The following is a 25,779-nucleotide window of genomic DNA, read 5'->3' on the forward strand; positions in this document are numbered from 1 at the left end:
CGGTCCCGCTGCCCTCGGGGGCGTACCTCACATTTGGCATCCCATGGTGGCCAATTGCAAGGTGACCCTGCCGGCGACGACCTCCAGATGGCTGATCCACCTGTTCTCGCCCACCACATATTCCTGGTAGGAGGCGGCCTCGTTTTCCCGTAGCTGCTTCTCCTCCTCGAGGCTCCTGGTCAAGGTCTCCTCTCGAGCCCTGCTCTCCGACAGCATCTTCTCGAGGCCCTCCAGCTTCAGCTTGAGGTCTCTGATGGAGTTCCGCGCATCGGAGAGCTCCCCAGTCCTGCTGATGACTGCTCCTTGCACCTCTACCAAGGCGCGGTTGAGCGTGTCCTTCTCGCTGAAAAGCCTGAGGGCCTGCTCCTTCAGAACATCCCGCCCTGCTTACAGTTCCTTCACCTTGCCGGCGTGGGCCAGAGCTTGGGCATCGAGTGCCTCCTTGTGCCTCTGCTCCAGCTCGCGGGTCCGACACACGACAAGGGCCTCGAGCTCCTCATCCTTGCCGCGGAGCGTTGCGATAAGCTTCGCCTCACGCGCGGAGAGGTCCTCTTCCTGGGAATCTAGGGCAGCTTGATGCTGGTTCCGGGCAGCTTCGGCCGCGGCAGCCAGGTTCGCCGCCTTTTCCTGGGCCTTCTCAATGTCGGCCATTTTCATGGTAAGCTCCACATCGCGCTTGGCCAATTCCTCCTGAAAGGCCCTCTTCTCCTCGTGGGTCCGGTGGAACCAGGTCTGCGTCTCAGCGACGCGCGCCTTAAAGTCCACCTCAGCATTGTCCACCGCTGCCATCCTGGACTTGACCTTGTCCAGGCGGGCACGGTAGAGCACTTGGAGCTTCCGGAAGTCGGCCCCCATGGCGCGGAAAAGCTGCTCTTCTGCGAAACCATCGCCGCCAACGCCCGGCTAGTCAACCACCTCAAGCCCGGTGGCGGCAAGCACCTCGCCGTCAAAAGCCTCCCCTTCAGCGGGCGCTCGACTTGACGCCCCCGGAGGATGGACGAACAGACCGTCGCCCATCTTCAGATATCTGCCGGGGCCCGAGGTTGAGGAGGAGGGAGGCTGGTCACCCGCCACCGCCTCCTCGGCGGAGGCCTTGCCGGCCTCGCCAGCGGGCCCGCTGCTGGCGCCCTTGGCAGGGGCCTCGCTGGACGCCTTGGTGGCTCTCGCAGTGGCGTCCTCAGCGGCACCCTTGGCAGCCTCGTCAACGGCAGCCTCGTCGGCATCTTTGGCGGCCTCCTCGGCGGCAATCCTGCTGGCCTCCGCCGCGGCTTCCTCAGCAGTCCCTCCAACAACAGTGTCCGCGTCCTCCAAGTCTATTGGAGGAGGGCCTGAGCAGCAATGGGGGCGATGAAGCCAAGAAAAGGATAAAGGGAAAACAGATACGAGGCACGAACGACTCACCAGTGCCAGGCTGTGGGGCAGAAGTCCCCTCTCCGCCAGCATCTGGCGCAGTGACAGGATCACTAGCGCCCAAGTTCCCCTCCTCCTCCATGGGTGTGGGCTCCGCGTCTGGTGCCCTTGCCGGGGACGCCCCCCGCGGTGGCGTAGTCGACGGGGGTGGTGTGTTGGGAGTAGCCCTCTGCGGCTCCTCCTGCTGCCGCTCCCCTCCTACAAACCCGGCAAAATGTCATCTCTATTTGTATCGTGCTACTGTCATGAGAAACTCCTTTATCTTTGCATGTTAAACTTTTGCAACCTATGATAAATGGCAATGCTTTGAGTGTTGAGCTAATTGGCACTGATTAAATAAACTAATACCTCTCTTTAAGCAAAACGACTATGTTGCTAACTTTACCCATTAAGATAATGAGGGTGCTTCTATTTGTTAGTGTATGTTTCATCAATTAGTCCCACTATTACAGTAATCTCACTCTCTCAATATATGTGCCAACAGGGATGCTCAATTTTGGTGGAACTGCACAAAAACTTTGGGTGCTTCATTGCCTCGACAGCTTCCGTCCTTTCCTGTCAGTTGCTAATCTCGGCTTGCTTTCTTCCTTCGCTGTCAGTTGCTTCGCTTATCTCGGCTTCCAGTCAAAGGAAATAGTAATTGATATGCTACCTCACACAGGTTGGTATTGGTCTTTATCCTGATTATTGTGCTTGTCATGTATTGGTAATTTGGTATTGTGCTATTGTTTGCCGATTTTATAAAGGAGTAACTTGGAGCCTGAACTCACAGGAAAATCATTGCATTGGGTGATTTCAGTAGAACTACACAAAATGATCAGATGGACAGATACTTATGCTGCTGCTATGTACTCCAAAGTTCACTCAGACAAGCATCGATGTTGACAAGAAGTGCCTATATTCATGAGAGTATCAACCGGCGTTAACCAGTTGTCAAACTCCCAAGTATTAGGAGAGTGAACGCCAAAAATATTGCTTGGCGCATAGCCCAGAAGAACACAGTCCAGTCTTTGGTCCCAACTTGTGCCTTTTGGTTATCTACAGATATGGTAGCGAACTGTATGGCATGGAGTCTAAAGATTCTAGACAAGTTGGTTGACGCATATATTCATCTGGCACTTAATTAGTCTGCACGCCAGGGATGCTCCATTTCAGTTGAACTGCACAAAAAATTTGGGTGGTTCATTTTCTCAACCGCCTCCTTTCTCGTCTGCAATGTAGAATTTTGGCGAGATACAGGACCAAGATGAGCCAGTAAACTAGTTGGATGAAAGTAGTGGCCAAGTTGCTCAAACCTCGCTCAGCACGAGGCCACTATTTGAGGATAAACCTACAAGCAAATTTCAAATTGTCTGTGTTGCCTCTTATGTACTCGAAAGTTTACTCGTACAAGAACTAATTTTAGCAAGAAGTACCTCCGACTGAGCGCCATTTACCAGTCTGTACCCTAGGTAATTAAAGTTCGTCCATGGATCATATTGGTTGTGATCTCAATCATTTGGATGCATAAACATACTGAACATGTGTATATCTGAATCATTTTGTGAATTATGTATGAATATTGTCGTGTGATCTATCAATCATTTGGATGCATAGATATGCTGAGCTTGTGTATATATGAATCTTTTGAGTTGTTGATAGTGAATGTTGGCTATGAATATGAACGTGTCATGTGAACCTGAGTTTGATACGAATGTTTACCTTTTCTGTTGTATTTGTGTGTGAACTTGTTAGTACGCCTACTATGGGGTATGTGACGTGTCGGTGTCAACGGCACACCTTCTTCCTGAGAAGAATTGCACCTGCTTTGTTAGGGTAGCAACGGCGCATCAGCTCTTTTTAATCTTTTTGTTACTCTGTCTTCCCCTCTCCCCCGCTCAACCCCTGCTGTAATGTTTTCGGCCTCAAAACAAACATAGTACTACGTTGTTTTGGGGCTTGATGAAAAATCAAGTGCTGGTTTCTGTAGGTTAGCCCACCCAGCAAATGGGCTGCTGGTCCACCACGATGGCCTGGGAGGCTAAAAATACAAGTTGTATGGTGTAGAGGCAAGTAAAAAACGCTATCGAGAGCCATCCACTGAAGAAAAAAATCGCTCCTGATGTGCTTCTTAAGTCATGTCGCCGGCCCCCTCTTTAATCTAGTTTGCTCGGGGATCTGGTATCATTTTTTTCAGAGGGCGAACAAGTATCAGCTAGGCCTAGGTTTTGTATTTTAAAATGTGTAGCCCACGACATACGGAGACAGTGGTTTCAACTTATTTTTTGAGGTCCATACCGGCCTATGGGCTTTTTCTTAAAGATCGGGAGCCCAATGTATTTTTTTAATAAAACGCAGGTCTCTGTTCTATTTATCTATATATAAGAATAATAATGTTGTGTCCAATTTATGTTTTCCCTTCTAACCACATTATATATATTTATATTATTACTATTATCATATATGTTATAGAGACTTATATATACATTATAAAAACATCCCACATGTTATTAACTTATAAAAGTAAATGTTTAACAGAAGTTGGCAAGGAAAATCCTGGTTGTTTTTGACTCGCAGGCAAGGAAAATCCTGGTGATTGCGTACAAAAGCTTGCGAAGATTTTAATGACCAATTTAATAATAATGCGCTCATTTTTATTTTGAGCAATAACTCATTGATTTGTTAATTATATATATATAATGTGCCTCTCCGGTTTATTCTTTGATATTAATTGCTCCTTCTAACATAACATTATATATATAACAAGCCCAACTAATTCGTGTATTTCAAGGAAGTGCAAATGGGATGGGATTTCTTAGAAAATATAAATGGGCCTGATTGACGCGAAATTATTTGTTCACCCAGCCCAGCAAATGGACTGTACATTCTAGAAAACATGGGTTAAATATATGCCACATTTTTGCAGGCTGACATGTGGGCCAATAGGTCGAAGCCTACGCAGGGCATTGTCAACTTGGTCAAAAAATGATTGTGACATCCACAGCCATTGGATTTATATCCAACGGCCAGCATGCACCTTCAATCTCTCGTCTTCTTCCTCCAGCATCGCCGGGACCGCCTGGTCCGGCCTCCGGCGGCTAGCGGCTCTGCTTAGCACTCATCACTGTGAAGCGCTACCCCACCGCCGGCCAGGCTATCCCTCCACCCCTCGACACCTCCTGTTATTCTCCACCGACAGAACCTTGCCCCACGCTGCAACAGAACCAGTTATAACCCTGCTCCTCCTCTCAATCTGCGACTCCACTACCGCGTCTTCCCATCTCCTAGTTGTTCCCGTTCGGGGCCTCGCCGTCGTCCACCGCCTCGCTGCGCTCGGTGCGGAGTGGTCAACAAATGAGAGTCATCAGAAGAGGACTATACGTGGAGAGCCTGACGGCTGGGACCCACGAGGTCCATGGTCGCACGCAAGGAAAGTTCCTCCTTATTAAGCTGAAAAAATGCTTCCTCCACCTGACAGCTGGGACCCACCGGTTGTATATTCGCACGGAAGGAAGTGCCTCCTTATTTTGCGAAAAAATTATTCATCCCATTGACAGCTGGGACCTGTCAGATTTGGTGGCTAAATTGTGGGCCTACTAGGCGGACATGCACGCATGGCTTTGTCAACTTAATCAACAAATGGTTCTAGCAGCTGGACCATTGGATGTTAATCCAACAGACGTGCTCCTTCTTCAACCTCTATTCTTGCTCCTGTCTCCCGTGGGCGGCACCGCGGCTGTGCTGCCGCGCACCCGAACCAGTCAAGTTTCCCACTCCTCTCCATTTACAACTCCACTGCCCCGTCTTCCCCATCTCCGGGTCGTTCCAGTTTGGGGCCTCGCCTCGTCCACCGGCCTTGGTGTGCTCGGCACGGTGTGGTCAACGTGGTCAACAACCGAGAGTCATCGGAAGATGACTACACGTGGGAGGCTGACAGTGGGGACGCACCACGCCCATGGACGCATGCATGCAATGGAACGCAACATGGTCAACATGGTCAAGGAACGACTTCCATCGGAAGTGTACTATACATGGAGAGGCTGACAGCTGGGTCCACGGCCGCAGCAAGGAAGTGCCTCCTTATTACGTGGAAAATAATGATTCCTCCACCTGACAGTAGGGACCCACTGTACGGGCCACCGTATTTTACAAAAAATGTTTCCCCCCTGACTGCTGGGACACACCTGACGGGCCGCCGTATTTCGCCAAAAAAACGTTCCCCCGCTGTCAGCTTGAACCCACCGGAAGTGCCTCCTTATTAAGCAGAAAAAATGAATACTCCCCCTGCTAGCTGGGACCCACCTTGGTGGGAGGCTGACTTGTGGGCCCACTAAGTTGACGGGGACGGAGGGCTTTGTCAACTTAGTGAATATGAACAATTCTAGCTCCAGTGACCGTACGATGTCCATCCAACGGTCGTACTACTTCTTCAACCTCTGGTCTTCTTGCTCCTGCCTCCCGTGGCCGGCTGTGATGCCGCGGAGGCCTCACCGCCCCTTACTACTCCTGTCGTTGGCCAGGCCATCCCTCTACTCACCCACACCCCCTGTTATTCTTCGGCAACGGCAGCCTCACACCGCAGCCGAACAAGTGAACCCTCATACTCCTCTACACGTGGGCATCCACTGCCGCGTCTTCCCTGGCTCCGTGTCGTCCCCTTCCTTCCTAGGCCTCGCCGTCGTCCACCACCTTGGTTCTCTTGGCGCGGCGTGGTCAACATGGTCAAGGAACGACTTCCATCGGAAGAGTACTGTACATGGAGAGACTGACACCTGGGTCCACGGCGGCCGCAAGGAAGTGCCTCCTTATTACGCGCAAAATAATTATTCCTCCACCTGACAGCAGGGACCCACTGGACGGGCCACCTTATTTCGTGAAAAAAGCGTTTCCCCCTGACTATTGGGACCCACCAGCTACATCTTCGCACGCAAGGAAGTGCGTCACAAAAAACGATTCGCCCCCCTAGCTGCTGGGACCCACAAAGCTACATCTTCGCATGCAAGGAAGTGCGTCCGGGCAAAAAATAAATAAATGATTAGCCCCCCTGACTGCTGGGACCCACCATCTATATCTTCGCACACAAGGAAGTGCCTGACAGTTGGGACCCACCTGGTCGAAGCGTACGTAGCGCTGTCATTCTAGTCGCGAACGTGTATGTACATACTGGTGGATGTAGAGGCGTGCATGTGTCGTAGTAGAGGCGCGCACGTAGCACGTACACGTACGTACAGCGGCCAGTGTGCACGAAAGAAAATACGACCATGTATGTACATACGGGCGAGGTCTTGAACGCCTACTCGCACATATATACGTACGGCCAGGGCTCGTGTACATGGCTGGGTCGGAACGGAGAAACAGCGTCGTCGTCGTGTTCATGGGGAGCCAACTGGCTGGGTCGGAACGGAATGCGTCGTCATGTTCATCGGGAGGGCTTGGACGGAACAGACGATGGAAATGAGGCATGGCGTATCGCAGAACGGAGGAAACGACCTTGTGTTCGACCGGCCACGTTCGAAACGGGATCCTGTTCATCAGGAGGAGTCTGGCATACTGCAAAACGAAGGAAACGGGGTCCTGTTGATCGGGAGAGATGTGGCGTACCGTAATACATCTCCAACGTATCTATAATTTTTGATTGTTCCATGCTATTATATTACTTGTTTTGAATGATTATGGGCTTTATTATATACTTTTATATAAATTTTGGCACTAACCTATTAACCGGAGGCCTAGCCCATATTGTTGTTTTATTGCCTGTTTCAGTATTTCGAAGAAAAGGAATATCAAACGGAGTCCAAACGGAATGAAACCCTCGGCAATGTGATTTTTTGGAAGAATATCATCGTGGAGACATGGAGTTCAAGTCAGAAGATACTCGAGGACTCCACGAGATAGGAGGGCGCCCCCCCTATAGGGCGTGCCCCCCTGTCTCGTGGGCCCCTCGAGCACCTCCCGACCGACTTCTTTCGCCTATATATGCCTACGTACCCTAAAACCATCAAATATCAAGATAGATCGGGAGTTCCACTGCCGCAAGCCTCTGTAGCCACCAAAAACCTCTCGGGAGCCCTTCCCGGCACCCTGCCAGAGGGGGGATCCTTCACCGGTGGCCATCTTCATCATCCCGGCGCTCTCCATGACGAGGAGGGAGTAGTTCACCCTCGAGGCTAAGGGTATGTACCAGTAGCTATGTGTTTGATCTCTCTCTCTCGTGTTCTCTCTCGTGTTCCCTCTATGTCACGATCTTGATGTATCCCGAGCTTTGCTATTGTAGTTGGATCTTATGATGTTTCTCCCTCTCTACTCTCTTGTGATGAATTGAGTTTCCCCTTTGAAGTTATCTTATCGGATTAAGTCTTTTATGAGAACACTTGATGTATGTCTTGCCGTGCTTATCTATGGTGACAATGCGATATCATGTGCCACTTGATGTATGTTTTGGTGACCAACTTGCGGGTTCCGCCCATGAACCTCTGCATAGGGGTTGGCACACGTTCATGACTCTCTGGTAGAAACTTTGGGGCACTCTTTGAAGTACTTTTGTGTTGGTTGGATGAATCTGAGATTGTGTGATGCATATCGTATAATCATGCCCACGAATACTTGAGGTGACAATGGAGTATCTAGGTGACATTAGGGTTTTGGTTGATTTGTGTCTTAAGGTGTTATTCTACTACGAACTCTTTTATAGATCAATCCGAAAGAATAACTTTGAGGTGGTTTCGTACCCTACCATAATCTCTATGTTTGTTCTTCGCTATTAGTGGCTTTGCAGTTACTCTTTGTTGCATGTTGAGGGCTTGTTATATGATCTATCTATGTTATTATTGTTGAGAGAACTTGCACTACTGAAAGTATGAACCCTAGGCCTTGTTTCCTATCATTGCAATACCATTTACGCTCACTTTTATCGCTTGCTACCTTTCTGTTTTTATAATTTCAGATTACAAAAACCTATATCTACTATCCATATTGCACTTGTATCACCATCTCTTTGCCGAACTAGTGCACCTATACAATTTACCATCGTATTGGGTGTGTTGGGGACACAAGAGACTCTTTGTTATTTGGTTGCAGGGTTGTTTGAGAGAGACCATCTTCATCCTACGCCTCCTACGGATTGATAAACCTTAGGTCATCCACTTGAGGGAAATTTGCTATTGTCCTACAAACCTGTGCACTTGCAGGCCCAACAACATCTACAAGTAGAAGGTTGTGTAGTAGACATCAAGCTCTTTTCTGGCGCCGTTGTCGGGAAGGTTAGCGCTTGAAGGTATATCTTTATATCTTGCAATCGAATCTTTTTGTTTCTTGTTTTATCACTAGTTTAGTTTATAAAAGAAAACTACAAAAAATGGAGTTAAGTTTGTCTCATACGCTTCGTCTTTTTAATATCTTTCGTGAGTTTGATGGAAAGGAAAATTGTGCTCAAGTGGTAGAAGAAGAATGCATTAGAATGCTTGATACTAAATCTTTGAATGATGAGCATGATTGCAATGTTATTAGTATGAACTCCTTGAATATCCATAGTATTAATGATGGTTGCTCTAGTCATGATGAAAATATCTCTTATGAGCATGTCAACTTTTGTGGAGTGCATGTTTGCATGAACACACCAAATAGAGAAGATATTTATTGCAAGAGGCATAAGCATTTAGAAACTAAATGGTTGCATGAAAGGCTACGTGTGAGTGCTGAAAATTTTAAATTCCTTTGCCGTGCTTGTGAACTTTGCAATGAACGTGGTCATTTACATCTCCTATGCAAATTGTTTCCTGATCGAATCGTGTCCAAAAATTGTGATGATTTGATCTCCCCTGCACATTACAATGAACTTGGTTTACTTTTGGGTTATGAAGAATTGAAACATTTACTGAAGGATCTTCCAGAATTTTCCCATAAAAAATTCCTTGATATTGATCTAGAAAAGATTTATATGTTTTGTGCGGAGAATTGCACTGAAAATCCTTATATTGCCAATTACCTAAAGAAAAGAAAGCAAATAGAAGATGATGAGAATACTAATGAAAGGGAAGAGACTTCCCAATATCCTCCTATTATTTCTTATGATGAATCAGGTAACGAGGAGGAGCTTTCTATTCAACCAATCTCATCAATAAGGAGCTCAAAGAGGAAGGTTGAACCCACACATAATGTGAAGAAGAAAAATAAAATAAGGAGCAACAAAGGTAGAAAGGTATCCCTCCCAAAAGATCTTGCTCCTACTACTCATTGTGATGATGATAATTGCTTTACTATTGGTGCTATCCATATTTTTAATGATGAGAGTGATTATGCTTATGATATGAAAGAGCCCAAGCTTGGGGAAGCTATGTTTGATGAGGATGAAATATTTGAGAATATATTTGCTGAAATTGATGTTTGTCCCAAGCTTGGGGATGCTATGTTTAATGAAGATGATATTTTTAGCATCCCAAGTTTTGATATGCAAAGTTATTATGATGATAGCATGCCTCCTACCTATGATGATTATATTGATGAAACTGGGTTCGGAAGAGTGTCAACTTTAGGAAGTAGTGATCCCACTATTTTGGAGGATGTTGAATTTTATTGTGATGAATATGAAAGTGGATTTGGAAGAGTGTCAACTTTATTTAGTGATTCCACTATCTTGGGAGGGGTTTCAGTCGATTATTATGAGAACGAAGTTGCTACTTACGATGATTATTGTGATGAAACTTATGTATAAAAAGTAGTGATGATTATATTTATAAATCTTGTCTTGATTATGATTACCCTTTTTCTGAACATTACTCTTTTAATGTGGAAACAATTTTTAGTGTTCAAGTCTCTTATGATACTCTCACTTTTCCGAATGAGAAGAATTTTGCTTATGTGGAGAGTAATAAATTTTATATGCTTGTAGATCATGAAAAGAATGCTTTAGGTGCTGGTTATATTGTTGAATTCATTCATTATGCTACTGAAAATTATTATTAGGGAGGAATATATGCTTGTAGGAATTGCAATAATTTCGAATTTCCTCTCTATGTGTTGAAATTCTCGAAGATATGCTTGTTTTACCTTCCTATGCTTGTTGATTATTGTTCCCATAAGTTGTTTGCTCACAAAATCCCTATGAATAGGAAGTGGGTTTGACTTAAATGTGCTAGTCATATGCTTCATGATGCTCCCTTTATGTTTCAATTCTTATCTTTTATGTGAGCATCATTGCCATCATCATGCCTAACTGAAAAGGCATTAAAGAAAAGCGCTTGTTGGGAGACAACCCAATATTTAACCTTACTGTTTTTGTGTACCCACATGATTATTCTACTGTAGTAATCATGTTTTATAGCTTTTGTTTCAATAAAGTGCCAAGTAGGACCTTTGGGAAGACTTGGGTGAAGTTTATATGATCTTGCTGTAGAAAACAGAAACTTTAGCGCCCACGAGAATGGCTGCCATTCTTTACTGGAGAGTGATTTTAGGTTGATTATTTTTGAATATGATTAATAGACAAATTATTCAGGTCCAGAAATTTATTTCATAATTTTTGGGGTTCCATAAGTATACGTTTGATACAGATTACTACATACTGTTCTGTTTTTGACAGATTCTGTTTTCATTGTGTTGTTTGCTTATTTTGATGCATCTATGAGTAGTATCGGAGGGTATGAACCATAGATAAGTTGGAATACAGTATATATTACACCAATATGAATAAAGAATGAGTTCATTACAGTACCTAAGTGGTGGTTTTATTTTCTTATACTAACGGAGTTTACGAGTTTTGTGTTGAGTTTTGTGTGGTTGAAGTTTTCAAGTTTTGGGTAAAGATTCGATGGACTATGGAATAAGGAGTGGCAAGATCCTAATCTTGGGGATGCCCAAGGAACCCCAAGGTAATATTCAAGGACAACCAAGATCCTAAGCTTGGGGATGCCCCGGATGGCATCCCCTCTTTCGTCTTTGTTCATCGGTAACTTTACTTGGAGCTATATTTTTATTCGTCACATGATACGTGTTTTGCTTGGAGCGTCATTTTCTTTTGTTAGTGTTTGCTCTCTGTTAGTTAGAATAATGTTTTGCATCTTTAGTTTCAATAAAAAAAGTCAAGGATAGCCTTTGCCATGCTTATTTTGCTAGTATACATGTTGCTGTTTGAAAACAGAAAGTTTACCGCTGTTGCAAAAATTCCCTAGAAAAGACAGAGAATGGTATAACATTGAATCTTTTTTCATATTAAGCTCTGATAAATTTATTACAGTGGGAATTTTAGTTCATAATTTTTGGAGTCAGGGAAGTATTGAAACCCTTACATTCTTTACAGACTGTACTGTTTTGACAGATTGCTGTTATGGTTGCATTGTTTGCATATGTTTGCTTGTTTAATGATTCTATTTGAGGATAGGAGTATTAAATATGCAGAGACATTTAGTATTCAATGTTGAATAATAATTTTAGTGATTTGTTACAGTAGAAGATGATATGGTTTTGCATTGGTTTATACTAACCTATCTCACGAGTTCTTGTTGAGTTTGTTGTGAATGAAGCTTTTGATAAAAAGAAGAGAAACTATGATATGAAAGGAATTAAGGAGACAAAAAAGCTCAAGCTTGGGGATGCCCAAGGCACCCCAAGATATTATTTCAATAAGTCTCAAGCATCTAAGCTTGGGGATGCCCCGGTAGGCATCCCACCTTTCTTCTTCAACAACTATCGGTTAGTATCTGTTGAGCCTAAGTTTTTGCTTCTTCACATGAGTTGTTCTATCCTTGCAATGTCATTTATTTTGTTTTGCTTTCTGTTTGAATAAGATACCAAGATCTGAAATTCTTGAATGAGAGAGAGTCTTCACATAGTTGCATAATTATTTAGCTACTCATTGATCTTCACTTATATTTTTATGGAGTAGTTTGTCATTTGCTCTAGTGCATCACTTATATCTTTTAGAGCATGCTGGTGGTTATATTTTGTAGAAATTGCTAGTCTCTCATGCTTCACTTATATTATTTTGAGAGCCTTAAACAGCATGGTAACTTGAATGAAAACTATCATAGGAAGTGAATTGGATGGATGCTATGATCAATTTGATACTTGATAATTGTTTTGAGATATGGAGGTAGTGATATTAGAGTCATGCTAGTTGAGGTGATTATAAAAAATACTTGTGTTAAGGGTTGTTATTCCCATAGCATGCACGTATGGTGAACCGCTTTGTGATGAAGTTGGAGCACAATTTTATTTATTGATTGTCTTCCTTATGAGTGGCAGTCGGGGACGAGCGATGGTCTTTTCCTACCAATCTATCCCCTGTAACGCCCCGGATCCGTTGCGCCAGGTGTCTGCCAGTTATTCGCCTTTGTTGCCATGTCATTTGCTTGCGTGTTGCATTTTATCATGTCATCATGTGCATCTCATTTTGCATACGTGTTCATCTCATGCATCCGAGCATTTTCCCCGTTGTCCGTTTTGCCATCCGGCACTCTTGTGCCCTCCGACGTTCCCCTTTTCGTCTCTCGTTGTGAGTGGGTGTTAAACATTCTCGGAATGGCCCGAGCCTTGCCAAGTGGCCTTGGTATAGCATCGGTAGACCTCTTGTCAAGTTTCGTGCCATTTGGAGTTCGTTTGGTACTCCAACGGTTAACCGGGTAACCGTAAAGCCTCCATCTCCTTGCAGCCCAACACCCCTTCCAAACTGGCCCAAAACCCATCTAACTCCCCTCCATGCTCTCAGTCGTTCGATCACGATCGTGTGGGCGAAAACCGCTCCTCATTTGGACACTCCTAGCTCCCTCTACCTATATATTTGTGTCTCCCCCCGAATTTCGCAGTCCAAACAGTCCAAACCCTAATTTTTCCCCTTCCTCCCGCAGTCGGACGCGTCCGCCCGCGCCGGACACATCCGCGCCGGCCGCCGCAGCCACTCCCCTCGCGCCACGTGGCCTCCCGCCCTCGTCCGCGCCGCCGGCCCGCGGGGCCCGAGTTGGGCCCGCGCGGCCCGCCCGCCGCCTCCGCCCACCTGTGCACCTCCCCGCGTGCTCGCCGCCGCCCAGTGCGCCGCCGCGCGCCTCGCCGGGCCGCCGCCGCGCCGCGTCGCCCCGCAGGAGGCCCGGCCGCCCCGTGCGCCTCGTCCGCCGGCTTCCCCTCCGCCCGGCCGAAGCCCGCCGCAGCGCCCTGCCGCCCCGCCTCCGCGCCCTCGACCTCCGGCCAGTCTGCGCCGGCCAGTTGCACCGCCGCCGCCGCGGGAGATGGCCACCGGAGGCCAGATCCGCGCCTCCACCGGGTCCCCGCGCCGCCCCCTCGTCTCCTCCGGCCAGATCCGGGTCGGCACCGCCCGGATCCGTCCATCCCCGGCCTCCTCCGTCCTCCTCCCCGAACTCCGGCGAGTTCTCCGACGTTCCTCGGAATCCGTGCAGCCCAAGGTTGACTTTCCCCCGCTCTGAAAATGCCTAAGTCCCCGAGTATTTCTGTAATTTCCATGCCATGTTTGACCTGCTGTATCTATGCATCCGTAGCTCCGTTTCGTGCGTGTAATATGTCAAATTGTTTGTCTCGACGAGTACATCATTTCATTCCATTGCATCATATTCATTTGAGGTCATCTTGATGCCTGAATCATTGTTGTAAGAGTGCTTCATGATGTTTTCTGTTGTGTGTTACCAGAACGAGCTCTTTTGTCATTTTTGCCATGATTGATGTGTGCATCCTATGAGGTTGATGTCTACATGTGTTTTGAACTATGCTATGTCTTCTTTACAGAGGTGCTTACCATGTATTTTTGTGAACAATGTGGTGACTAGCACAAGCATGCAAACTAGGCATCGTGATGTTGCTGATTTTAGTCCCTATTCTGCTGTTATTTTGATGCCATGTAAACTTGATGCTACAGAAAGATCCATGCATATTTTGAGATACTTAAGTAAGGATGTTTTGAACATGTGGTTATTGTCTATCCATTAATGCCCTTGGTTGAAATTATGGAGTAGTCTACCATGTCATTTTCGTGCTCTACTTTTGCTTCAAAATGTTTCCTGGCAGATTGTTTACATGTTATTCAATTTAGCCGAGGTTGCTATAGTTGATCCTTGCATGCTATGGACTTGTTCTTGCCTTGAATTGTTACATAAACATGTCTTCTTGATGATTCTATGCTTATCTTGTCATGCAATGACTTGTAGTGAGTGAATCGAGCTTGTTAAGTAGTGTACATGATGTTGCTGTTTTGCTAGGCTGAATCTGTTATTTCGCGATGCTATGTAAACCTGCTTCTACTAATCATTCTATGCATAATCTGGACATGTTCTATAAACATCTTTTAATCTACATGTCATCCTCTATGCATCCATGCCCCTGGTTGCATTTATAGCTTGCTATAGTTTGTTCATATCTTGCTCTAAATTTGCTTGAAAATGTTGCTGTCAGCCTGTTTACATTAAGTTCAGTTGTTACCATGTGTTTTGCTAGTGATCCATGCACCCTATGACCTTGCTATTGCCATGCTTAGCTTCACAAATATGTCTTCTTACTGTTGGGTGCCTTGCCATTCCATGTATTGCTCTGTAGTGAGTTGCACAAGCTCATATACATGCCTTCATAATTATGTTCCTGCCATGTTTGAATCTGTAATATAACTTGCTATGTTTACGTGGGTGCCATCATATTTTCTGATCCTTTTTAGCTTATGGTCAGTAAGGGTCTTTTGATCTATGCATTTAGTAGTTTCATGCCATGCCTTTGTTTGCCATGATAAGTTCCTGTAACATATTGTTTGATAGCTCTAAACCTTGCATCGTGATGTTATTTTCTGCAAAGTCTGAAATTGTTGTTACTTGCAATCTTACCATGTGTGTTTGAGCATGTTCTAGTGATTTCTGGAGATAGCTCAGTGTTCATGTTTTGTAATGCTTTACCTGTACATCATGTCCATGCCTTTGGTTTTCTTAATGGGGTGATGTAGCATATTGTTTTGATGCTTGCAATATGCCTAGTTGTTGTTTTGGATAGATTGTTGCTATAACTTGTTTCATGTGTGTGTGTTGAACCGTTGCTCCGTTTTGAGTGTGCTTTATATGAAACTTGTTTAGAATTGCATGTAGTTTCATATTATCATGTTGGATCCTTGTTTTGGTGTGTTTGCTTGATGTTCCAATGCATTTTGCATCAATGCCATGTTGATCTTGTTTTGCTCATATCTTCTAGGCCGTAGCTCCGAACATAATGAACTTTATATGTAACTTGACTAGAATCTCGTGTAGATCATCCTTGTGCATCTTAACTTGCTGTTTAACAACTTGAACATAAGGTTTGTTCAGATCTGGACCAATTTCGAAATTTGCATATGAGGACTTACCGGAATTGTTATATGTTGTTCCCGGCCTCATTTAAACTTGCCTTGATGTGTTGCTCTTGTTGGCATCATCTCTTGGCATGAGTAGCTTCATGTAGCCGTGTCATGCATCATGCTTGTTTTGCATCATGTCTTGTTCATGTGTGGTGTGTGCTTCTTCTCGATAGTTCCTGTTTCGTTGCGATCGTGAGGATTCATTCGTCTACGGTTGGTTCGGCTTCATCCGTTCATCTTCTTCATGGACTCGTTCTTATTCCTTGCGGGATTTCAGGCAAGATGACCGCTACCCTGGATCTCACTACTATCATTGCTATGCTAGTTGCTTCGTTCTTTCGCTATGCTGCGCTACCTATCCCCTGTTTATTCAAGCCATCCCATATTGCCATGAACCTCTAACCTTTGACACCTTACCTATGCAAACCATTGTTTGGCTATATTACCACTTTTGCTCAGCCCCTCTTATAGCGTTGCTAGTTGCAGGTGAAGTTGAAGATTTCTCCATGGTGGACAGGATTTTGGTTGGGATATCACAATATCTCTTATATTATTAATGCATCTATATACTTGGTAAAGGGTGGAAGACTCGGCCTTTTGCCTAGTGTTTTGTTCCACTCTTGCCGCCCTAGTTTCCGTCATACCGGTGTTATGTTCCCGGAGTTTGCATTCCTTACGCAGTCGGGTGATTTATGGGACCCCCTTGACAGTTCGCTTTGAATAAAACTCCTCCAGCAAGGCCCAACCTTGGTTTTACCATTTGCGTCACCACCACCTATCCCTTTCCCTTGGGTCGGCCAACCCGAGGGTCATCTTTATTTTAGCCCCCCCGGGCCAGTGCTTGTCTAAGTGTTGGTCCGAACCGAGCGATGTCCGGCGCCCCCTGGGCAACCAGGGTCTATGCCAACCCGACGTCTGGCTTATCCGGTGTGCCCTGAGAACGAGATATGTGCAGCTCCTATTGGGATTTGTCGGCACAGCGGGAGGCTTTGCTGGTCTTGTTTTACCATTGTCGAAAGGTCTTGTAAACCGGGATTCCGAGTCTGATCGGGTCTTCCTGGGAGAAGGTCTATTCCTTCGTTAATCGCGAGAGCTTGTCATGGGCTAAGTTGGGACACCCCTGCAGGGTATAATCTTTCGAAAGTCGTGCCTGCGGTTATAGGCAGATGGGAATTTGTTAATGTCCGGTTGTAGATAACTTGACACCAGATCCGAATTAAAACGCATCAACCACGTGTGTAGCCGTGATGGTCTCTTCTCGACGGAGTCCGGGAAGTGAACACGGTCTCTGTGTTATGTTTGACGTAAGTAGGAGTTCAGGATCACTTCGTGATCATTACTAGTTGACGACCGTTCCGCTTGTTCTCTTCTCGCTCTTATTTGCGTATGTTAGCCACCATATATGCTTAGTCGCTGCTGCAGTCTCACCACTTTACCCCCTTCCTTTCCCTTTAAGCTTTGCTAGTCTTGATACCCATGGTAATGGGATTGCTGAGTCCTCGTGGCTCACAGATTACTACAACAACAGTTGCAGGTACAGGTTTATCCGATGATCATGACGCGAGAGCGATGCTTGCTTGCGTTGAGTTCTTCTTCTGCTTCTTCGATCAGGGGATAGGTTCCAGGTCGGCAGCCTGGGCTAGCAGGGTGGATGTCGTTTGAGTTTCTGTTTGTGATTCATCCGTAGTCGGATGATGCTCTGATGTATTGTGATGTTGTATTCGTGTGGCATTGTATGCCTCTTGTATGTATCCCCATCTATTATGTAATGTTGATGTAATGATATCCACCTTGCAAAAGCGTTTCAATATGCGGGTCTATCCTTGGTGGGACCTTCGAGTTCCTTTTTTGGATAGGGTCGCATATTGGGCGTGACAAGTTGGTATCAGAGCCTCGACCGACCCTAGGATCCCCTTGATTGATCGTGTAGTTTGGCCATTGTTGAGTCTAGAAGAAAACTGTTTTCAGAGTCTAGTTATATCGGAGAGCAGGAATTCTTTTTACTCCTCAGCCCCTTTGTCGCTCTAGTGAGGAATCTTGACGTAGGTGTTTTGAATTACTTCTCTTCCCCTTCAAATTTTTCTTTAGGTTCACGCGGTTAGTTTCGTGAGTTGTCCATCCTCTTTTCATCCGGTGCATTTCTCGTCAAGTTGACTCGAGCCTCTTCATCTTGAGTTCAATCCTCAGTTCGCTCTCAATGAAGTTGTTTCTCTGTCCTCAGTTGTTTTCTTTCCCACCCGCCCTCCCTGTTCTTCTTCTCGGAACCGGAGTCGGTAATCGAGTATCCATCCTACTCGTGCGAAGTCTTTGCTTTCTTTCCTCAATGATTTCAACTGGTGTTTTTCTCTTCAAGATATTCGTCAATTTCCCCTTCCAAGATGTCTTTGTTTTCCCGCCCTCCCACCCTTTTTTCTTCCCGGAGTCTGACTCTTTCTCGACCATCTATCTCATTCGTGCGGAACCTCTTCAGTCTTTCGTAAATTAATTCAACCGGCGAATTCTAATCTCGTTCGTCATTTTTCATCTCTTTTCTTTCCGGTGGTTTCAATTCGAATTTTCGGTAGTGATTATATTCTTCCCCTCGGCTCAAGTGTTTTCCCTGCTCGTTCGCCTCTCACTAGTTTATCCTTCCAGAGTGCTCAAGACATCTCAGGAGATTCGTCTGTGTTTGAATTAGTTCGAGGTTGTCACCTCATTCAAATAGTTCAATTGTTCCGGTGCTTCATTTATCTGTTCATCATCCTTTTCAATGGTGTTTTCTCTTTAGTGGGCCCTAACCCACAGGTCTTTTCCCAGGATCTTACCTGACTCTTCTAATTCCCCCGAAGTTATTCTCAATTCTTTTCAAAGTGTGACGTAAGAATGGATTCCATCAGTCACATGACTTCTTCGAGATCGATTTCAAATCATTCCATTGCTTGTTCAACCTCTCTGCTTTTCATCCTCCCGGATTATCCCAGTTATTTTGGTGGTGTTTCCCGTCGTCTTTTGAAGATCGAAGAAGAGTTGCTTCTAAATCTTGCCCATTCTCCTGAAGATTCGTGGTTCTAGCTTCATGTTATCCTCTCGGATTATTCCATTTGTCGGATATTATTTCTTACCCATCCGAAGTATGTCAGGAGTTGTTTTCCATTTCTTTTCACCGAAGGCCATCATTCCAGTTATCGTTCTCTATTTATCCCGGTGCGTCGTTCAAGTGTTCTTTAATCAGCTCATGTTCTCTTTGTCTTTTTGCATCTGAATCCCCTCTAGCTTATTTGTTCTTCTAATTCTTCCCGGTGATTCATTCTCTTTCGTCAATCAATTTTTGAATTCTTATGGTGGTTCGTTCAAGATTTTTTCCTTGATGATCATTTTAATCCATTCATTCTTTTCAATCCTATCGGTGGTTCATGAAGACCTTCTCAAGTTTGCGATATGTCACTTCTCAATCCTTTTCAAGAAGAATAAGTAGTATGAAAAATCCATTGCTCGTCATCAATTTATTTTGATGAAGGATAAGCATACAATAAATCTTATTCTTATTTCCTCAAAGTGATTAATCCTTTTCTTCAGAGTTTGTTCTTGATGAATAAATTCTAGTTCCAAGTGTTTCGTCTTTTCTTTTCCGGAGTTCAATCTTTCCTCAGCCATTTCGTCGGAAACCCCATCTAAATCATCGCAAGCTTTAATCTTATTCTTTCATCATTCATTGTATCTCGTCATCCTTTTGTTACCGGAGTTCTTCATGGTGGTTCTTCATGATTTAATTCATTCTGCAAGAGTTCATCAAGTATCATTCCATCCTCTCTAGCTCATGTGCTATTCTTTCCATTTTCAACCGGAGTGCTGCCTAAATCCTTTCAGTCTTATTCGTTCCTTTTCTCATTCTAACCACTCCGGTTAGAACGAGTGCTTTCATAGTCTATCTGAGTCCGTGAGCTTTCGATTCTCGTCATTCTCGTCGTTCCTCTCTTTTTTCTCGAGTGCTCTTGATTCTTTGCTTCTTCTCGAGTTCTTGCTTCACCTCATCCCTTTTTCTCTTCTGTCTCGGTCCTAACATCTCGGGATGAGATCTCTTGTTAGTGGAGGAGTGTTGTAACGCCCCGGATCCGTTGCGCCAGGTGTCTGCCAGTTATTCGCCTTCGTTGCCATGTCATTTGCTTGCGTGTTGCATTTTATCATGTCATCATGTGCATCTCATTTTGCATACGTGTTCATCTCATGCATCCGAGCATTTTCCCCGTTGTCCATTTTGCCATCCGGCGCTCTTGTGCCCTCCGGCGTTCCCCTTTTCGTCTCTCGTTGTGAGTGGGTGTTAAACGTTCTCGGAATGGCCCAAGCCTTGCCAAGTGGCCTTGGTATAGCATCGGTAGACCGCTTGTCAAGTTTCGTGCCATTTGGAGTTTGTTTGGTACTCCAACGGTTAACCGGGTAACCGTAAAGCCTCCTTCTCCTTGCAGCCCAACACCCCTTCCAAACTGGCCCAAAACCCATCTAACTCCCCTCCATGCTCTCGGTCATTCGATCACGATCGTGTGGGCGAAAACCGCTCCTCATTTGGACACTCCTAGCTCCCTCTACCTATATATTTGTGTCTCCCCCCGAATTTCAAGGTCCAAACAGTCCAAACCCTAATTTTTCCCCTTCCTCCCGCAACCGGACGCGTCCACCCGCACCGGACACGTCCGCGCCGGCCGCCGCAGCCACTCCCCTCGCGCCACGTGGCCTCCCGCCGTCGTCCGCGCCGCCGGCCCGCGGGGCCCGAGCCGGGCCCGCACGGCCCGCCCGCCGCCTCCGCCCGCCCGTGCGCCTCCCCGCGTGCTCGCCGCCGCCCGGTGTGCCGCCGCGCGCCTCGCCGGGCCGCCGCCACGCCGCGTCGCCCCGCAGGAGGCCCGGCCGCCCCGTGCGCCTCGTCCGCCGGCTTCCCCTCCGCCCGGCCGAAGCCCGCCGCAGCGCCCTGCCGCCCCGCCTCCGCGCCCTCGACCTCCGGCCGGTCTGCGCCGGCCAGTTGCACCGGCCGCTGCCGCGGGAGATGGCCACCGGAGGCCAGATCCGCGCCTCCACCGGGTCCCCGCGCCGCCCCCTCGTCTCCTCCGGCCAGATCCGGGCCGGCGCCGCCCGGATCCGTCCATCCCCGGCCTCCTCTGTCCTCCTCCCCGAACTCCGGCGAGTTCTCCGACGTTCTTCAGAATCCGTGCAGCCCAAGGTTGACTTTCCCCCCCTCTGAAAATGCCTAAGTCCCCGAGTATTTCTGTAATTTCCATGCCATGTTTGACCTGCCGTATCTCTGTATCTGTAGCTCCGTTTCATGCGTGTAATATGTCAAATTGTTCGTCTCGACGAGTACATCATTTCATTCCATTGCATCATATTTATTTGAGGTCATATTGATGCCTGAATCATCATTGTAAGAGTGCTTCATGATGTTTTCTGCTGTCTGTTATCAGAACGAGCTCTATTGTCATTTTTGCCATGATTGATGTGTGCATCCTATGAGGTTGATGTCTACATGTGTTTTGAACTATGCTATGTCTTATTTACAGAGGTGCTTACCATGTATTTTTGTGATCAATGTGGTGACTAGCACAAGCATGCAAACTAGGCATCGTGATGTTGCTGATTTTAGTCCCTGTTCTGCTGTTATTTTTATGCCATGTAAACTTGATGCTACAGAGAGATCCATACATATTTTGAGATACTTAATTAAGGATGTTTTGAACATGTGGTTATTGTCTATCCATTAATGCCCTTGGTTGCAATTATGGAGTAGTCTAGCATGTCATTTTAGTGCTCTACTTTTGCTTCAAAATGTTTCCTGGCAGATTGTTTACATGTTATTCGATTTAGCCGAGGTTGCTATAATTGATCCTTGCATGCTATGGACTTGTTCTTGCCTTGAATTGTTACATAAACATGTCTTTTTGATGATTCTATGCTTATCTTGTCATGCAATAACTTGTAGTGAGTGAATCGAGCTTGTTAAGTAGTGTACATGATGTTGCTGTTTTGCTAGGCTGAATCTGTTATTTTGCGATGCTATGTAAACCTACTTCTACTAATCATTCTATGCATAATATGGACATGTTCTATAAACATGTTTTAATCTACATGTCATCCTCTATCCATCCATGCCCCTGGTTGCATTTATAGCTTGTTGTAGTTTGTTCATATCTTGCTCCAAAGTTGCTTGAAAATGTTGCTGTCAGCCTGTTTACATTAAGTTCAGTTGTTACCATGTGTTTTGCTAGTGATCCATGCACCCTATGACCTTGCTATTGCCATTCATAGCTTTAAAAATATGTCTTCTTACTGTTGGGTGCCTTGCCATTCCATGTATTGCTCTGTAGTGAGTTGCACAAGCTCATATACATGCCTTCATAATTATGTTCCTGCCATGTTTGAATCTATAATATAATTTGCTATGTTTACGTGGGTGCCATCATATTTTCTGATCCTTTTTAGCTTATGGTCAGTAAGGGTCTTTTGATCTATGCATTTAGTAGTTTCATGCCATGCCTTTGTTTGGCATGATAATTTCGTGTAACATATTGTTTGATAGCTCTAAACCTTGCATCGTGATGTTATTTTCTGCAAAGTCTGAAATTGTTGTTACTTGCAATCTTACCATGTATATTTGAGCATGTTCTAGTGATTTCTGGAGATAGCTCAGTGTTCATGTTTTGTAATGCTTTACCTGAACATCATGTCCATGCCTTTGGTTTTCTTAATGGGGTGTTGTAGCATATTGTTTTGATGCTTGCAATATGCCTAGTTGCTGTTTTGGACAGATTGTTGCTATAACTTGTTTCATGTGTGTGTTGAACCGTTGCTCCGTTTTGAGTGTGCTTTATATGAAACTTGTTTATAATTGCATGTAGTTTCATATTATCATGTTTCATCCTTGTTTTGGTGTGTTTGCTTGATGTGCGAATGCATTTTTCATCAATGCCATGTTGATCTTGTTTTGCTCATATCTTCTAGGCCATAGCTCCGAACTTAATGAACTTTATATGTAACTTGACTAGAATCTCGTGTAGATCATCCTTGTGCATCTTAACTTGCTGTTTAACAACTTGAACATAAGGTTTGTTCAGATCTGGACCAATTTCGAAATTTGCATATGAGGACTTGCCGGAATTGTTATATGTTGTTCCCGGCCTCATTTAAACTTGCCCTGATGTGTTGCTCTTGTTGGCATCATCTCTTGCCATGAGTAGCTTCATGTAGCCGTGTCATGCATCATGCTTGTTGTGCATCATGTCTTGTTCATGTGTGGTGTGTTTACCATGTTGTGTGCTTCTTCTCGATAGTTCCTGTTCCGTTGCGATCGTGAGGATTCGTTCGTCTACGGTTGGTTCGGCTTCATCCGTTCGTCTTCTTCATGGACTCGTTCTTCTTCCCTGCGGGATTTCAGGCAAGATGACCGCTACCCTGGATCTCACTACTATCATTGCTATGCTAGTTGCTTCGTTCTTTCGCTATGCTGCGCTACCTATCCCCTGTTTATTCAAGCCATCCCATATTGCCATGAACCTCTAACCTTTGACACCTTACCTATGCAAACCATTGTTTGGCTATGTTACCACTTTTGCTCAGCCCCTCTTATAGCGTTGCTAGTTGCAGGTGAAGTTGAATATTTCTTCATGGTGGATAGGATTTTGGTTGGGATATCACAATATCTCTTATATTATTAATGCATCTATATACTTGGTAAAGGGTGGAAGACTCGGCCTTTTGCCTAGTGTTTTGTTCCACTCTTCCGCCCTAGTTTCCGTCATACCGGTGTTATGTTCCCGGAGTTTGCGTTCCTTACGCGGTCGGGTGATTTATGGGACCCCCTTGACAGTTCGCTTTGAATAAAACTCCTCCAGCAAGGCCCAACCTTGGTTTTACCATTTGCCTCACCACCACCAATCCCTTTCCCTTGGGTCGGCCAACCTGAGGGTCATGTTTATTTTAGCCCCCCGGGCCAGTGCTTGTCTAAGTGTTGGTCCGAACCGAGCGATGTCCGGCGCCCCCTGGGCAACCAGGGTCTATGCCAACCCGACTTCTGGCTCATCCGGTGTGCCCTGAGAACGAGATATGTGCAGCTCCTATCGGGATTTTTCGGCACAGCGGGAGGCTTTGCTGGTCTTGTTTTACCATTGTCGAAAGGTCTTGTAAACCTGGATTCCGAGTCTGATCGGGTCTTCCTGGGAGAAGGTCTATTCCTTCGTTGATCGCGAGAGCTTGTCATGGGCTAAGTTGGGACACCCCTGCAGGGTATAATCTTTCGAAAGCCGTGCCTGCGGTTATAGGCAGATGGGAATTTGTTAATGTCCGGTTGTAGATAACTTGACACCAGATCCGAATTAAAACGCATCAACCGCGTGTGTAGCCGTGATGGTCTCTTCTCGGTGGAGTCCGGGAAGTGAAAACGGTCTCTGTGTTATGTTTGACGTAAGTAGGAGTTCAGGATCACTTCGTGATCATTACTAGTTGACGACCGTTCCGCTTGTTCTCTTCTCGCTCTTATTTGCGAATGTTAGCCACCATATATGCTTAGTCGCTGCTGCAGCCTCACCACTTTACCCCCTTCCTTTCCCTTTAAGCTTTGCTAGTCTTGATACCCATGGTAATGGGATTGCTGAGTCCTCGTGGCTCACAGATTACTACAACAACAGTTGCAGGTACAGGTTTATCCGATGATCACGACGCGAGAGCGATGCTTGCTTGCGTTGAGTTCTTCTTCTGCTTCTTCGATCAGGGGATAGGTTCCAGGTCGGCAGCCTGGGCTAGCAGGGTGGATGTCGTTTGAGTTTCTGTTTGTGATTCATCTGTAGTCGGATGATGCTCTGATGTATTGTGATGTTGTATTCGTGTGGCATTGTATGCCTCTTGTATGTATCCCCATCTATTATGTAATGTTGATGTAATGATATCCACCTTGCAAAAGCGTTTCAATATGCGGGTCTATCCTTGGTGGGACCTTCGAGTTCCTTTTTTGGATAGGGTCGCATATTGGGCGTGACACCCCCTAGGAGCATGCGCGTAGTGCTTTGCTTTTTGATGACTTCTAAATTTTTGCAACAAGTATATGAGTTCTTTTGATTAATGTTGAGTCCATGGATTATATGCACCCTTTCACCCTTCCACCATTGCTAGCCTCTTTTGTACCATGCAACTTTCGCCGGTATGATGAACCCTTTATTTACCTTCCTCAAAACAGCCACCATACCTACCTATTATGGCATTTCCATAGCCATTCCGAGATATATTACCATGCAACTTTCCACCGTTCTGTTCATATGACATGCATTACTTTTGTCATATTGCTCTTTGCATGATCATGTAGTTGACATTGTATTTGTGGCAAGGCCACCTTCATAATTTTCATACATGTCGCTCTTGATTCATTGCATATCCCGGTACACCGCCGGAGGCATTCATATAGAGTCATATGTTGTTCTAGCTTTGATTTGTAAATCAATAAAAGTGTGATGATCTTCATTATTAGAGCATTGTCCGACTGAGGAAAGAATGATGAAGACTATGATTCCCCCACAAGTCGGGATGAGACTTCGGACTTTATAAAAATAAAAGAGGCCAAAGAATCCCACCAAAAAGAAAGAAAGAAAAAGGGAAAAAGAAAAAAATAAAGAAAGAAAGAGAAAGAGAAAAAAATAAAAAGAGAGAAAAAGAGAGAAGGGACAATTGGTACTATCTCTTTTTCCACACTTGTGCTTCAAAATAGCACCATGATCTTCATGATAGAGGGTCTCATATGTTGTCACTTTCATATACTAGTGGGAATTTTTCATTATAGAACTTGGCTTGTATATTCCAATGATGGGCTTCCTCAAAGTGCCCTATGTCTTCGTGAGCAAGCAAGTTGGATGCACACCCACCTAGTTTTCTTTTGTTGAGCTTTCATATATTTATAGCTCTAGTGCATCCATTGCATGGCAATCCCTACTCACTCACATTGATATCTATTAATGGGCATCTCCATAGCCCATTGATATGCCTAGTTGATGTGAGACTATCTTCTCCTTCTTTGTCTTCCCTACAACCACCGTTCTATTCCACATATAGTGCTATGTCCATGGCTCACGCTCATG

This window comes from Triticum aestivum, chromosome 2B, assembly GCF_018294505.1.
Source record: "Triticum aestivum cultivar Chinese Spring chromosome 2B, IWGSC CS RefSeq v2.1, whole genome shotgun sequence".
NCBI classification, from domain to species: domain Eukaryota; kingdom Viridiplantae; phylum Streptophyta; class Magnoliopsida; order Poales; family Poaceae; genus Triticum; species Triticum aestivum.